Source organism: Telmatherina bonti (genome assembly GCF_933228915.1).
Source record: "Telmatherina bonti genome assembly, chromosome: 7".
In the NCBI taxonomy this organism is placed as follows: Eukaryota; Metazoa; Chordata; class Actinopteri; order Atheriniformes; family Telmatherinidae; genus Telmatherina; species Telmatherina bonti.
In genome coordinates, this window is record NC_136625.1 from 170,334 (window position 1) to 186,720 (window position 16,387).

Here is a 16,387-nt window from a genome sequence, read left to right on the forward strand (position 1 = left end):
GAACAGTTTTATGTTTCTCACCTTTAAAAAGTTTGGTGGTCCGTCTTTGTAACAGTTTTATGGTCCTTGTCTTTGGAACAGTTTTAAGGTCCTCACCTTCGGAACAGTTTTTTGTTCCTTGTCTTTGGAACAGTTTTATGTTCCTTGTCTTTGGAACAGTTTTTATGGTCCTTGCCTTTTGAACAGTTTCATTGCCCTCACCTTTAAAGAGTTTTATGGTCTTGTCTTCGGAACAGTTTTATGGGCCTCACCTTCGGAACAGTTTTATGGGTTTCGCCTTTGGAACAGTTTTATCCTACTCACCTTTAAACAGTTTTATGGTCCTTGTCTTTGGAACAGTTTTATGGGCTTTGTCTTTGGAACAATTTTAACGTCCTCACCTTCGGAACAGTTTTGTGGTACTTGTCTTTGGAACAGTTTTAAGGTACTTGTCTTTGGAACAGTTTTATGTTCCTTGTGCTTGGAACAGTTTTATGGTCCTTGTCTTTGGAATAATTTTAAGGTCCTCACCTTTAAACTGTTTTATGGTCCTCACCTTTGGAACAGTTTTATGGTATTCACCTTTGGAACAGTTTTATGGTCCTTGTCTATTAAAACAGTTTTATGGTCCTTGTCTTTGGAACAGTTTTATGGCCCTCGCCTTTAAACAGTTTTATGGTCCTTGTCTTCGGAATAGTTTTATGGGCTTTGTCTTTGGAACAGTTTTATGTTTCTCACCTTTAAAAAGTTTGGTGGTCCGTCTTTGTAACAGTTTTATGGTCCTTGTCTTTGGAACAGTTTTAAGGTCCTCACCTTCGGAACAGTTTTTTGTTCCTTGTCTTTGGAACACTTTTAATGTCCTTGTCTTTGGAACAGTTTTATGTTCCTTGTCTTTGGAACAGTTTTTATGGTCCTTGCCTTTTGAACAGTTTCATTGCCCTCACCTTTAAAGAGTTTTATGGTCTTGTCTTCGGAACAGTTTTATGGGCCTCACCTCCGGAACAGTTTTATGGGCTTCACCTTTGAAACAGTTTTATCATACTCACCTTTAAACAGTTTTATGGTCCTTGTCTTTGGAACAGCTTTAAGGTCCTTGTCTTTGGAACAGTTTTATGGTCCTTGTCTTTGAAAAGTTTTATGGTCCTCGCCTTTAAACAGTGTTATGGTCCTTGTCTTTGGAACAGTTTTATGGGCTTTGTCTTTGGAACAGTTTTATGTTTCTCACCTTTAAACAGTTTGGTGGTCCGTGTTTGTAACAGTTTTATGGTCCTTGTCTTTGGAACAGTTTTATGGTCCTCACATTGGGAAAAGTTTTATGGCCCTCACCTTTCAACAGTTTTTATTGTACTTGCCTTTTGAACAGTTTTATGGCCCTCACCTTTGGAACAGTTTTAACGTACTCACCTTCGGAAAAGTTTTATGGTCCTTGTCTTTGGAACAGTTTTAACGTCCTCACCTTCGGAAAAGTTTTATGGTTCTCGCCTTTGGAACAGTTTTATGGTCCTCGCCTTTGGAACAATTTTAACGTCCTCACCTTCGGAACAGATTTGTGGTACTTGTCTTTGGAACAGTTTTAAGGTCCTTGTCTTTGGAACAGTTTTATGGTACTTGTCTTTGGAACAGTTTTATGGTCCTTGTCTTTGGAATAGTTTTAAGGTCCTCACCTTTAAACTGTTTTATGGTCCTCACCTTCGGAACAGTTTTATGGTAATCACCTTTGGAACAGTTTTATGGTCCTTGTCTTTGGAACAGTTTTAAGGTCCTTGTCTTTGGAACAGTTTTATTTTCCTTGTGTTTGGAACAGTTTTATGGTCCTTGTCTTTGGAACAGTTTTATGGTCCTTGTCTTTGGAATAGTTTTAAGGTCCTCACCTTTAAACTGTTTTATGGTCCTCACCTTCGGAATAGTTTTATGGTAATCACCTTTGGAACAGTTTTATGGTCCTTGTCTTTGGAACAGTTTTATGGTCCTTGTCTTTGGAACAGTTTTATGGCCCTCGCCTTTAAACAGTTTTATGGTCCTTGTCTTCGGAACAGTTTTATGGTCCTCACCTTTATTTATATTTTTTTGTCCTAACCTTCGGAACAGTTTTATGGTCCTCACCTTTATTTATATTTTTTTGTCCTAACCTTCGGAACAGTTTTATGGGCCTCACCTTTAAACAGTTTTATGGTCCTTGTCTTTTGAACAGTTTTATGGCCTTCACCTTTAAACATTTTTATGGTCCTTGTCTTTCGAACAGTTTTATTGTACTTGTCTTTGGAACAGTTTTATGGTCCTCGCCTTTGGAACAGTTTTATGGTCCTTGTCTTCGGAACAGTTTTATGGGCTTTGTCTTTGGAACAGTTTTATGTTTCTCACCTTTAAAAAGTTTGGTGGTCCGTCTTTGTAACAGTTTTATGGTCCTTGTCTTTGGAACAGTTTTAAGGTCCTCACCTTCGGAACAGTGTTTTGTTCCTTGTCTTTGGAACACTTTTAAGGTCCTTGTCTTTGGAACAGTTTTATGGTCCTCACCTTTATTTATATTTTTTTGTCCTAACCTTCGGAACAGTTTTATGGGCCTCACCTTTAAACAGTTTTATGGTCCTTGTCTTTTGAACAGTTTTATGGCCTTCACCTTTAAACATTTTTATGGTCCTTGTCTTTCGAACAGTTTTATTGTACTTGTCTTTGGAACAGTTTCATGGTCCTCGCCTTTGGAACAGTTTTATGGTCCTCGCCTTTGGAACAGTTCTATGGTCCTTGTCTCTGGAACGGTTTTTTGGTACTCACCTTTCAATAGATTTATGGTCCTCACCTTTAAATAATTTTATGGACCACACCTTCGGAACAGTATTATGGTCCTCCCCTTTAAACAGTTTCGATTGTCTACACCGTCGGAACAGTTTTATGGTACTTACCTTCGGAACAGTTTTTTTGGCCCTCACCTTTAAACTGTTTAATGGGCCTCACCTTCGGAACAGTTTTATAGTCCTTACCTTCGGAACAGTTTTTATGGCCCTCACCTTTAAACTGCTTAATGGGCCTCACCTTTGGAACAGTTTTATAGTCCACGCCTTTGGAACAGTTTTATTGTCCTTGTCTTTGGAACAGTTTTATGGTCCTTGTCTTTGGAACAGTTTTTTTGGCCCTCACCTTTAAACTGTTTAATGGGCCTCACCTTCGGAACAGTTTTAAAGTCCTTACCTTCGGAACAGTTTTTATGGCCCTCACCTTTAAACTGTTTAATGGGCCTCACCTTTGGAACAGTTTTATGGTCCTTGTCTTTGGAATAATTTTAAGGTCCTCACCTTTAAACTGTTTCATGGTCCTCACCTTTGGAACAGTTTTATGGTATTCACCTTTGGAACAGTTTTATGGTCCTTGTCTATTAAAACAGTTTTATGGTCCTTGTCTTTGGAACAGTTTTATGGCCCTCGCCTTTAAACAGTTTTATGGTCCTTGTCTTCGGAACAGTTTTATGGGCTTTGTCTTTGGAACAGTTTTATGTTTCTCACCTTTAAAAAGTTTGGTGGTCCGTCTTTGTAACAGTTTTATGGTCCTTGTCTTTGGAACAGTTTTAAGGTCCTCACCTTCGGAACAGTTTTTTGTTCCTTGTCTTTGGAACACTTTTAAGGTCCTTGTCTTTGGAACAGTTTTATGTTCCTTGTCTTTGGAACAGTTTTTATGGTCCTTGCCTTTTGAACAGTTTCATTGCCCTCACCTTTAAAGAGTTTTATGGTCTTGTCTTCGGAACAGTTTTATGGGCCTCACCTCCGGAACAGTTTTATGGGCTTCACCTTTGAAACAGTTTTATCATACTCACCTTTAAACAGTTTTATGGTCCTTGTCTTTGGAACAGCTTTAAGGTCCTTGTCTTTGGAACAGTTTTATGGTCCTTGTCTTTGGAACAGTTTTATGGTCCTCGCCTTTAAACAGTGTTATGGTCCTTGTCTTTGGAACAGTTTTATGGGCTTTGTCTTTGGAACAGTTTTATGTTTCTCACCTTTAAACAGTTTGGTGGTCCGTGTTTGTAACAGTTTTATGGTCCTTGTCTTTGGAACAGTTTTATGGTCCTCACATTGGGAAAAGTTTTATGGCCCTCACCTTTCAACAGTTTTTATTGTACTTGCCTTTTGAACAGTTTTATGGCCCTCACCTTTGGAACAGTTTTAACGTACTCACCTTCGGAAAAGTTTTATGGGCCTTGTCTTTGTAACAGTTTGAACGCCCTCACCTTCGGAACAGTTTTATGGTCCTTGTCTTTGGAACAGTTTTAACGTCCTCACCTTCGGAAAAGTTTTATGGTTCTCGCCTTTGGAACAGTTTTATGGTCCTCGCCTTTGGAACAATTTTAACGTCCTCACCTTCGGAACAGATTTGTGGTACTTGTCTTTGGAACAGTTTTAAGGTCCTTGTCTTTGGAACAGTTTTATGTTTCTCACCTTTAAAAAGTTTGGTGGTCCGTCTTTGTAACAGTTTTATGGTCCTTGTCTTTGGAACAGTTTTAAGGTCCTCACCTTCGGAACAGTTTTTTGTTCCTTGTCTTTGGAACACTTTTAAGGTCCTTGTCTTTGGAACAGTTTTATGGTCCTCACCTTTATTTATATTTTTTTGTCCTAACCTTCGGAACAGTTTTATGGGCCTCACCTTTAAACAGTTTTATGGTCCTTGTCTTTTGAACAGTTTTATGGCCTTCACCTTTAAACATTTTTATGGTCCTTGTCTTTCGAACAGTTTTATTGTACTTGTCTTTGGAACAGTTTCATGGTCCTCGCCTTTGGAACAGTTTTATGGTCCTCGCCTTTGGAACAGTTCTATGGTCCTTGTCTCTGGAACGGTTTTTTGGTACTCACCTTTCAATAGATTTATGGTCCTCACCTTTAAATAATTTTATGGACCACACCTTCGGAACAGTATTATGGTCCTCCCCTTTAAACAGTTTCGATTGTCTACACCGTCGGAACAGTTTTATGGTACTTACCTTCGGAACAGTTTTTTTGGCCCTCACCTTTAAACAGTTCTATGGGCCTCACCTTCGGAACAGTTTTATAGTCCTTACCTTCGGAACAGTTTTTATGGCCCTCACCTTTAAACTGCTTAATGGGCCTCACCTTTGGAACAGTTTTATAGTCCACGCCTTTGGAACAGTTTTATTGTCCTTGTCTTTGGAACAGTTTTATGGTCCTTGTCTTTGGAACAGTTTTTTTGGCCCTCACCTTTAAACTGTTTAATGGGCCTCACCTTCGGAACAGTTTTATAGTCCTTACCTTCGGAACAGTTTTTATGGCCCTCACCTTTAAACTGTTTAATGGGCCTCACCTTTGGAACAGTTTTATAGTCCACGCCTTTGGAACAGTTTTATTGTCCTTGTCTTTGGAACAGTTTTATGGTCCTTGTCTTTGGAAAAGTTTTATGGTCCTGGTCTTTGGAACAGTTTTATGGTCCTCGCCTTTGGAACAGTTTTATGGTCCTCACCTTCGGAACAGTTTTATGGCCCTCAACTTTAAACAGTTTTTATGGTCCTCACCTTTAAATGGTTTTATGGTCCTCACCTTTGAAAGTTTTATGGTCCTCACCTTTAAATGGTTTTATGGTCCTCACCTCTGGAACAGTTTTATGGTCCTCACCTTTAAACAGTTTAATGTTACTTGTCTTTGGACCAGTTTTATGGTCCTTGTCTTTGGAACAGTTTCATGGTTCTCGCCTTTGGAACAGTTTTATGGTCCTCGCCTTTGGAACAGATTTATGTTCCTTGTCTTTGGAACAGTTTTATGGTCCTCACCCTTTTAACAGTTTTATGGCCCTCACCTTTAAACATTGTTATGGTCCTTGTCTTTGGAACAGTTTTATGGTCCTTGTCTTTGGAACAGTGTCATGGTCCTCGCCTTTGGAACAGTTTTATGGTCCTCGCCTTTGGAACAGTTTTATGGTCCTTGTCTTCGGAACAGTTTTATGGTCCTCACCTTTCAATAGAATTTTGGTCCTCACCTTTAAATTGTTTGATGGTACTTCACTTTGGAACAGTGTTATGGTCCTCACCTTCGGGAAAGTTTTATGGGCCTCACCTTTTTAACAGATTTATGGTCCTCACCTTCAGAAAAGTGCTATGGTACTTGTCTTTGGAACAGTTTTATGGTCCTCGTCTTTGCAACAGTTTTATGGCCCTCACCTTTGGAACAGATTTATGTTCCTTGTCTTTGGAACAGTTTTATGGTCCCCACCTTTAAACAGTTTTATGGCCCTCATCTTTAAACTGTTTTCATGGTCCTTGCCTTTTGAACAGTTTTATGGTACTTGTCTTTGGAACAGTTTTATGGTCCTCGCCTTTGGAACAGATTTATGTTCCTTGTCTTTGGAACAGTTTTATGGTCCTCACCTTTAAACAGTTTTATGGCCCTCATCTTTAAACTGTTTTTATGGTCCTCGCCTTAAAACAGTTTTATGGTCCTTGTCTTCGAAACAGTTTTATGGTACTTGTCTTTGGAACAGTTTTATGGTCCTCGCCTTTGGAACAGATTTATGGTCCTCACCTTTATATAGTTTTTTTGTCCTCACCTTCGGAACAGTTTTATGGGCCTCACCTTCGGAACAGTCTTATGGTCCTCACCTTAAAACTGTTTTTATGGTCCTTGTCTTTGGAACAGTTTTATGGTCCTTGTCTTTGGAACAGTTTTATGGTCCTTTTCTTTGGACCTTGCCTTTGGAACATTTTTATTGTCCTCACCTTTAAACAGTTTTATGGTCCTCAACTTCGGAACAGTTTTATGGTCCTTTTCTTTGGACCTTGACTTTGGAACATTTTTATGGCCCTTACCTTTAAACAGTTTTCATGGTCCTTGCCTTTTGAACAGTTTTATGGTACTTGTCTTTGGAACAGTTTTATGGTCCTCGCCTTTGGAACAGTTTTATGGTCCTCACCTTTAAACAGTTTTATGGTCCTTGTCGTTTGAACAGTTTTATGGCCTTCACCTTTAAACATTTTTATGGTCCTTGTCTTTCGAACAGTTTTATTGTACTTGTCTTTGGAACAGTTTCATGGTCCTCGCCTTTGGAACAGTTTTATGGTCCTCGCCTTTGGAACAGTTCTATGGTCCTTGTCTCTGGAACGGTTTTATGGTACTCACCTTTCAATAGATTTATGGTCCTCACCTTTAAATAATTTTATGGGCCTCACCTTTGGAACAGTTTTATGGTCCTTGTCTTCGAAACAGTTTTATGGTCCTTGTCTTTGGAACAGTTTCATGGTCCTCACCTTATTGACAGTTTTATAGCCCTCACCTTTAAACAGTTTTCATGTTCCTTGCCTTTTTAACAGTTCTATGGCTCTCACCTTTAAAGAGTTTTAGGTCCTGACCTTCGGAACAGTTTAATGGTCCTTGTCTTTGGAACAATTTCATGGGCCTTGTCTTTGGAACAATTTTATGGTCCTCGCCTTTGGAACAGTTTTATAACCCTCATCTTCAAACAGTTTTATGGTCCACACCTTCGGAACAGTTTTATGGTCCTTGTCTTTGGAACAGTTTTATGGTCCTCACCTTTCAATAGAATTTTGGTCCTCACCTTTAAATGGTTTGATGGTACTTCACTTTGGAACAGTGTTATGGTCCTCACCTTCGGAAAAGTTTTATGGGCCTCACCTTTGGAACAGTTTTATGGTCCTCACCTTTAAACAGTTTAATGTTACTTGTCTTCGGAACAGTTTTGTGGTCCTTGTCTTCGGAACAGTTTTATGGCACTTGTCTTTGGACCAGTTTTATGGTCCTTGTCTTTGGAACGGTTTTATGGTCCTCGCCTTTGAACAGATTTATGTTCCTTGTCTTTGGAACAGTTTTATGTTCCTTTTCTTTGGAACAGTTTTATGGTCCTCACCTTTTTAACAGATTTATGGTCCTCACCTTCGGAAAAGTGCTATGGTACTTGTCTTTGGAACAGTTTTATGGTCCTCGTCTTTGCAACAGTTTTATGGCCCTCACCTTTAAACAGTTTTCATGGTCCTTGCCTTTTGAACAGTTTTATGGTACTTGTCTTTGGAACAGATTTATGTTCCTTGTCTTTCCAACAGTTTTATGGCCCTCATCTTTAAACTGTTTTTATGGTCCTCGCCTTAAAACAGTTTTATGGTCCTTGTCTTCGAAACAGTTTTATGGTCCTTGTCTTTGGAACAGTTTTATGGTCCTCGCCTTTGGAACAGATTTATGGTCCTCGCCTTTGGAACAGATTTATGGTCCTCACCTTTATATAGTTTTTTTGTCCTCACCTTCGGAACAGTTTTATGGGCCTCACCTTCGGAACAGTTTCATGGTCCTCACCTTCGGAACAGTTTTATGGTCCTCACCTTTAAACAGTTTTATGGTCCTTGTCTTTGGAACAGTTTTATGGTCCTTGTCTTTGGAACAGTTTTATGATCCTTTTCTTTGGACCTTGCCTTTGGAACATTTTTATTGTCCTCACCTTTAAACAGTTTTATGGCCCTCACCTTTAAACAGTTTTAACATCCTCACCTTCGGAACAGTTTTATGGTACTTGTCTTTGGAACAGTTTTATGGTACTTGTCTTTGGAACAGTTTTATGGTACTTGTCTTTGGAACAGTTTTATGGTCCTTGTCTTTGGAACAGTCGGCACGCATTCTGCCTCTCTGTGTGACCGTACGAGACTCGTTCCCTCGCCTTAGAAATGAATAATCAACTAGTTCCCTCACGTTGTTTTATCACGTTAGAAAAGCGTAGAGACAAGAAGTTAAGTGTGATTAAAACCCTCCAGAAATAAGTCCGAAGTCAGACAGACAAAAGTTTTATTATTTAAAAATTATTTTCTAAATATTTTTCATAAAAACAATGACATAAAAATGTAACTAAAAAATATCAAAAACATTTTAATAAAATGATGAATCTTAGATTTGCATTCCAAGAGAATTGTTTCTGAAAGTCCGGATCAAGAAGCTGGAGGTGAGCTGGGCCCAGAACTCTTGCTCTGCTGGTTCTGACCTCATACGGACCTTCTGGCAGCGACTGCGTCCTCCGCAGTAACAGGCTGCAGGGTCTTCCAGGGATCCAGCAACATGGAAGGACTGTAGAACTTCTCCACCAGAACATCCGGATGTCTGGACTGAAACCAGAACCACAAACATCATAGTTGTCATGGCGACTGGAAACCTCAGACAGAAGAAGGCGAGTATGAACCAGAACCTGGAACTTCTCTCCTGTACGTAGACCAGATTAGATGGACTAGATCAGTGGTTCCCAAACCGGGGAGCCCACAGTCTTCACATGGGGGGCGGCAAGGCTAGATACAACTTGGGAGTTTTTATACTGGATGAATTTGTAAAAGTACTCATACGAAATTATGATAAATGTACAAAAGAGACTTCAAGCAATAAAAAACAAGAGATCAAACATAGATGGAGCATTTCTGTCCTTGCTTGACCTGTAATAATAATAACCAATGGTGGGTAATAATGCAGTCTTCTGCATGGACCAGAATACTATCATCTAGTATAATGAAGCCAAAAACGTTACAGCACCACTTGGGGACTTTTCATCCTGAACACAAAGAAAAGCCTGCAGGTTGCTGTAGACATAAACTATCCAACTATCACAATGAGCAAAAGCAGCGTCGTCTCATTCCAAACTCCAATCACCTAAAGTCGGTTTAAAATCTTCTTTACTGAGGCAGACAAACGGATAATAGTACTGACATGGTTTAACAGTGACCTAGAACGGACAATAGTACCGACATGGTTTAACAGTTACCTAAAACGGACAATAGTACCGACACGGTTTAACAGTTAACTAGAACGGACAATAGTACCGACATGGTTTAACAGTTACCTAAAACGGACAATAGTACCGACACGGTTTAACAGTTAACTAGAACGGACAATAGTACCGACATGGTTTAACAGTTACCTAAAACGGACAATAGTACCGACACGGTTTAACAGTTAACTAGAACGGACAATAGTACCGACATGGTTTAACAGTTACCTAAAACGGACAATAGTACCGACACGGTTTAACAGTTACCTAGAACGGATTATAGTACCGACATGGTTTAACAGTTACCTAGAACGGACAATAGTACCGACCAGGTTTAATAATTACCTAGAACGGATAATAGTACCGACATGGTTTAACAGTTAACTAGAACGGATAATAGTACCGACACGGTTTAACAGTTACCTAGAACGGATAATAGTACCGACATGGTTTAACAGTTACCTAAAACGGACAATAGTACCGACACGGTTTAACAGTTAACTAGAACGGACAATAGCACCGACACGGTTTAACAGTTACCTAGAACGGATGATAGTACCGACATGGTCTAACAGTTACCTAGAACGGATAATAGTACCGACCAGGTTTAATAATTACCTAGAACGGATAATAGTACCGACCAGGTTTAATAATTACCTAGAACGGATAATAGTACCGACATGGTTTAACAGTTAACTAGAACGGATAATAGTACCGACATGGTTTAACAGTTAACTAGAACTTGTAATAGTACCGACACGGTTTAACAGTTAACTAGAACTTGTAATAGTACCGACACGGTTTAACAGTTAACTAGAACGGATAATAGTACCGACATGGTTTAACAGTTACCTAGAACGGATTATTGTACCGACACGGTTTAACAGTTAACTAGAACGGATTATTGTACCGACACGGTTTAACAGTTAACTAGAATGGATTATAGGACCGACACGGTTTAACAGTTACCTAGAACGGACAATAGTACCGACATGGTTTAACAGTTACCTAAAACGGACAATAGTACCGACACGGTTTAACAGTTACCTAGAACGGACAATAGTACCGACATGGTTTAACAGTTACCTAAAACGGACAATAGTACCGACACGGTTTAACAGTTAACTAGAACGGACAATAGTACCGACATGGTTTAACAGTTACCTAAAACGGACAATAGTACCGACACGGTTTAACAGTTAACTAGAACGGACAATAGTACCGACATGGTTTAACAGTTACCTAAAACGGACAATAGTACCGACACGGTTTAACAGTTACCTAGAACGGATAATAGTACCGACATGGTTTAACAGTTACCTAGAACGGATAATAGTACCGACATGGTTTAACAGTTACCTAAAACGGACAATAGTACCGACCAGGTTTAATAATTACCTAGAACGGATAATAGTACCGACATGGTTTAACAGTTAACTAGAACGGATAATAGTACCGACATGGTTTAACAGTTACCTAGAACGGATAATAGTACCGACATGGTTTAACAGTTACCTAAAACGGACAATAGTACCGACACGGTTTAACAGTTAACTAGAACGGACAATAGCACCGACACGGTTTAACAGTTACCTAGAACGGATGATAGTACCGACATGGTCTAACAGTTACCTAGAACGGATAATAGTACCGACCAGGTTTAATAATTACCTAGAACGGATAATAGTACCGACATGGTCTAACAGTTACCTAGAACGGATAATAGTACCGACCAGGTTTAATAATTACCTAGAACGGATAATAGTACCGACATGGTTTAACAGTTAACTAGAACGGATAATAGTACCGACATGGTTTAACAGTTAACTAGAACTTGTAATAATACCGACACGGTTTAACAGTTAACTAGAACTTGTAATAGTACCGACACGGTTTAACAGTTAACTAGAACGGACAATAGAACCGACATTGTTTAACAGTTACCTAGAACGGATAATAGTACCGACATGGTTTAACAGTTACCTAGAACGGATTATTGTACCGACACGGTTTAACAGTTAACTAGAACGGATTATTGTACCGACACGGTTTAACAGTTAACTAGAATGGATTATAGTACCGACACGGTTTAACAGTTACCTAGAACGGATAATAGTACCGACATGGTTTAACAGTTACCTAGAACGGATAATAGTACCGACACGGTTTAACAGTTAACTAGAACGGACAATAGAACCGACATTGTTTAACAGTTACCTAGAACGGATAATAGTACCGACCAGGTTTAATAATTACCTAGAACGGATAATAGCACCGACCAGGTTTAATAATTACCTAGAACGGATAATAGTACCGACATGGTTTAACAGTTAACTAGAACGGATAATAGTACCGACATGGTTTAACAGTTAACTAGAACTTGTAATAGTACCGACACGGTTTAACAGTTAACTAGAACTTGTAATAGTACCGACACGGTTTAACAGTTAACTAGAACGGATAATAGTACCGACATGGTTTAACAGTTAACTAGAACGGATAATAGTACCGACATGGTTTAACAGTTACCTAGAACGGATTATTGTACCGACACGGTTTAACAGTTAACTAGAACGGATTATTGTACCGACACGGTTTAACAGTTAACTAGAATGGATTATAGTACCGACACGGTTTAACAGTTACCTAGAACGGACAATAGTACCGACATGGTTTAACAGTTACCTAAAACGGACAATAGTACCGACACGGTTTAACAGTTACCTAGAACGGACAATAGTACCGACATGGTTTAACAGTTACCTAAAACGGACAATAGTACCGACACGGTTTAACAGTTACCTAGAACGGATAATAGTACCGACATGGTTTAACAGTTACCTAGAACGGATAATAGTACCGACATGGTTTAACAGTTACCTAAAACGGACAATAGTACCGACCAGGTTTAATAATTACCTAGAACGGATAATAGTACCGACATGGTTTAACAGTTAACTAGAACGGATAATAGTACCGACATGGTTTAACAGTTACCTAGAACGGATAATAGTACCGACATGGTTTAACAGTTACCTAAAACGGACAATAGTACCGACACGGTTTAACAGTTAACTAGAACGGACAATAGCACCGACACGGTTTAACAGTTACCTAGAACGGATGATAGTACCGACATGGTCTAACAGTTACCTAGAACGGATAATAGTACCGACCAGGTTTAATAATTACCTAGAACGGATAATAGTACCGACATGGTCTAACAGTTACCTAGAACGGATAATAGTACCGACCAGGTTTAATAATTACCTAGAACGGATAATAGTACCGACATGGTTTAACAGTTAACTAGAACGGATAATAGTACCGACATGGTTTAACAGTTAACTAGAACTTGTAATAATACCGACACGGTTTAACAGTTAACTAGAACTTGTAATAGTACCGACACGGTTTAACAGTTAACTAGAACGGACAATAGAACCGACATTGTTTAACAGTTACCTAGAACGGATAATAGTACCGACATGGTTTAACAGTTACCTAGAACGGATTATTGTACCGACACGGTTTAACAGTTAACTAGAACGGATTATTGTACCGACACGGTTTAACAGTTAACTAGAATGGATTATAGTACCGACACGGTTTAACAGTTACCTAGAACGGATAATAGTACCGACATGGTTTAACAGTTACCTAGAACGGATAATAGTACCGACACGGTTTAACAGTTAACTAGAACGGACAATAGAACCGACATTGTTTAACAGTTACCTAGAACGGATAATAGTACCGACACGGTTTAACAGTTACCTAGAACGGATAATAGTACCGACCAGGTTTAACAATTACCTAGAACGGATAATAGTACAGACATGGTTTAACAGATAACTAGAACGGATAATAGTAGCAACATGGTTTAACAGTTACCTAGAACTTGTAATAGTACCGACACGGTTTAACAGTTAACTAGAACGGACAATGGTACCGACACGGTTTAATAGTTACCTAGAACTTGTAATAGTACCGACACGGTTTAACAGTTACCTAGAACGGATAATAGTACCGACCAGGTTTAATAATTACCTAGAACGGATAATAGTACCGACATGATTTAACAGTTAACTAGAAAGGATAATAGTACCGACATGGTTTAACAGTTACCTAGAACTTGTAATAGTACCGACACGGTTTAACAGTTAACTAGAACGGATAATAGTACCGACATGGTTTAACAGTTACCTAGAACGGATTATTGTACTGACACGGTTTAACAGTTAACTAGAACGGATTATTGTACCGACACGGTTTAACAGTTAACTAGAACGGATTATTGTACCGACATGGTTTAACAGTTACCTAGAACGGATTATAGTACCGACACGGTTTAACAGTTACCTAGAACGGATAATAGTACCGACCAGGTTTAACAATTACCTAGAACGGATAATAGCACCGACATGGTTTAACAGTTAACTAGAACGGATAATAGTACCGATATGGTTTAACAGTTACCTAGAACTTGTAATAGTACCGACACGGTTTAACAGTTAACTAGAACGGACAATAGAACCGACATTGTTTAACAGTTACCTAGAACGGATAATAGTACCGACATGGTTTAACAGTTAACTAGAACGGATTATAGTAGCAACATGGTTTAACAGTTACCTAGAACTTGTAATAGTACCGACACGGTTTAACAGTTAACTAGAACTTGTAATAGTACCGACATGGTTTAACAGTTAACTAGAACGGACAATGGTACCGACACGGTTTAATAGTTACCTAGAACTTGTAACAGTACCGACACGGTTTAACAGTTAACTAGAACGGACAATGGTACCGACACGGTTTAATAGTTACCTAGAACTTGTAATAGTACCGACACGGTTTAACAGTTAACTAGAACGGAAAATAGTACCGACACGGTTTAACAGTTACCTAGAACGGATAATAGTACCGACCAGGTTTAACAATTACCTAGAACGGATAATAGTACCGACATGGTTTAACAGTTAACTAGAACGGATAATAGTACCGATATGGTTTAACAGTTACCTAGAACGGATAATAGTACCGACCAGGTTTAATAATTACCTAGAACGGATTATAGTACCGACACGGTTTAACAGTTACCTAGAACGGATAATAGTACCGACATGGTTTAACAGTTACCTAGAACGGATAATAGTACCGACACGGTTTAACAGTTACCTAGAACGGATTATTGTACCGACACGGTTTAACAGTTAACTAGAACGGATTATTGTACCGACATGGTTTAACAGTTACCTAGAACGGATTATTGTACCGACACGGTTTAACAGTTAACTAGAACGGATTATTGTACCGACACGGTTTAACAGTTAACTAGAACGGATAATAGTACCGACCAGGTTTAACAATTACCTAGAACGGATAATAGTACCGACATGGTTTAACAGTTAACTAGAACGGATAATAGTAGCAACATGGTTTAACAGCTACCTAGAACTTGTAATAGTACCGACACGGTTTAACAGTTACCTAGAACGGATAATAGTACCGACCAGGTTTAATAATTACCTAGAACGGATAATAGTACCGACATGATTTAACAGTTAACTAGAAAGGATAATAGTACCGACATGGTTTAACAGTTACCTAGAACTTGTAATAGTACCGACACGGTTTAACAGTTAACTAGAACGGATAATAGTACCGACATGGTTTAACAGTTACCTAGAACGGATTATTGTACCGACACGGTTTAACAGTTAACTAGAACGGATTATTGTACCGACACGGTTTAACAGTTAACTAGAACGGATTATTGTACCGACATGGTTTAACAGTTACCTAGAACGGATTATAGTACCGACACGGTTTAACAGTTAACTAGAACTTGTAATAGTACCGACATGGTTTAACAGTTAACTAGAACGGACAATGGTACCGACACGGTTTAATAGTTACCTAGAACTTGTAATAGTACCGACACGGTTTAACAGTTAACTAGAACGGACAATGGTACCGACACGGTTTAATAGTTACCTAGAACTTGTAATAGTACCGACACGGTTTAACAGTTAACTAGAACGGAAAATAGTACCGACACGGTTTAACAGTTACCTAGAACGGATAATAGTACCGACCAGGTTTAACAATTACCTAGAACGGATAATAGTACCGACATGGTTTAACAGTTAACTAGAACGGATAATAGTACCGATATGGTTTAACAGTTACCTAGAACGGATAATAGTACCGACCAGGTTTAATAATTACCTAGAACGGATTATAGTACCGACACGGTTTAACAGTTACCTAGAACGGATAATAGTACCGACATGGTTTAACAGTTACCTAGAACGGATAATAGTACCGACACGGTTTAACAGTTACCTAGAACGGATTATTGTACCGACACGGTTTAACAGTTAACTAGAACGGATTATTGTACCGACATGGTTTAACAGTTACCTAGAACGGATTATTGTACCGACACGGTTTAACAGTTAACTAGAACGGATTATTGTACCGACACGGTTTAACAGTTAACTAGAACGGATAATAGTACCGACCAGGTTTAACAATTACCTAGAACGGATAATAGTACCGACATGGTTTAACAGTTAACTAGAACGGATAATAGTAGCAACATGGTTTAACAGCTACCTAGAACTTGTAATAGTACCGACACGGTTTAACAGTTACCTAGAAC

General features: G+C 38.9%; 1 long non-coding RNA gene across 1 annotated transcript in view; it reads right to left on the reverse strand.

Annotated features, from left to right (window-relative positions):
- Window positions 1–8,739: 8,739 nt before the first annotated feature.
- The window catches only part of LOC306758196, a 31,397-nt gene continuing 23,749 nt past the window's right edge, over window positions 8,740–16,387 (reverse strand). Inside the window, exon 2 of the long non-coding RNA XR_013771369.1 lies at window positions 8,740–9,067. This is a non-coding gene — a long non-coding RNA (uncharacterized lncRNA). The remainder of the gene's footprint in view (window positions 9,068–16,387) is intronic.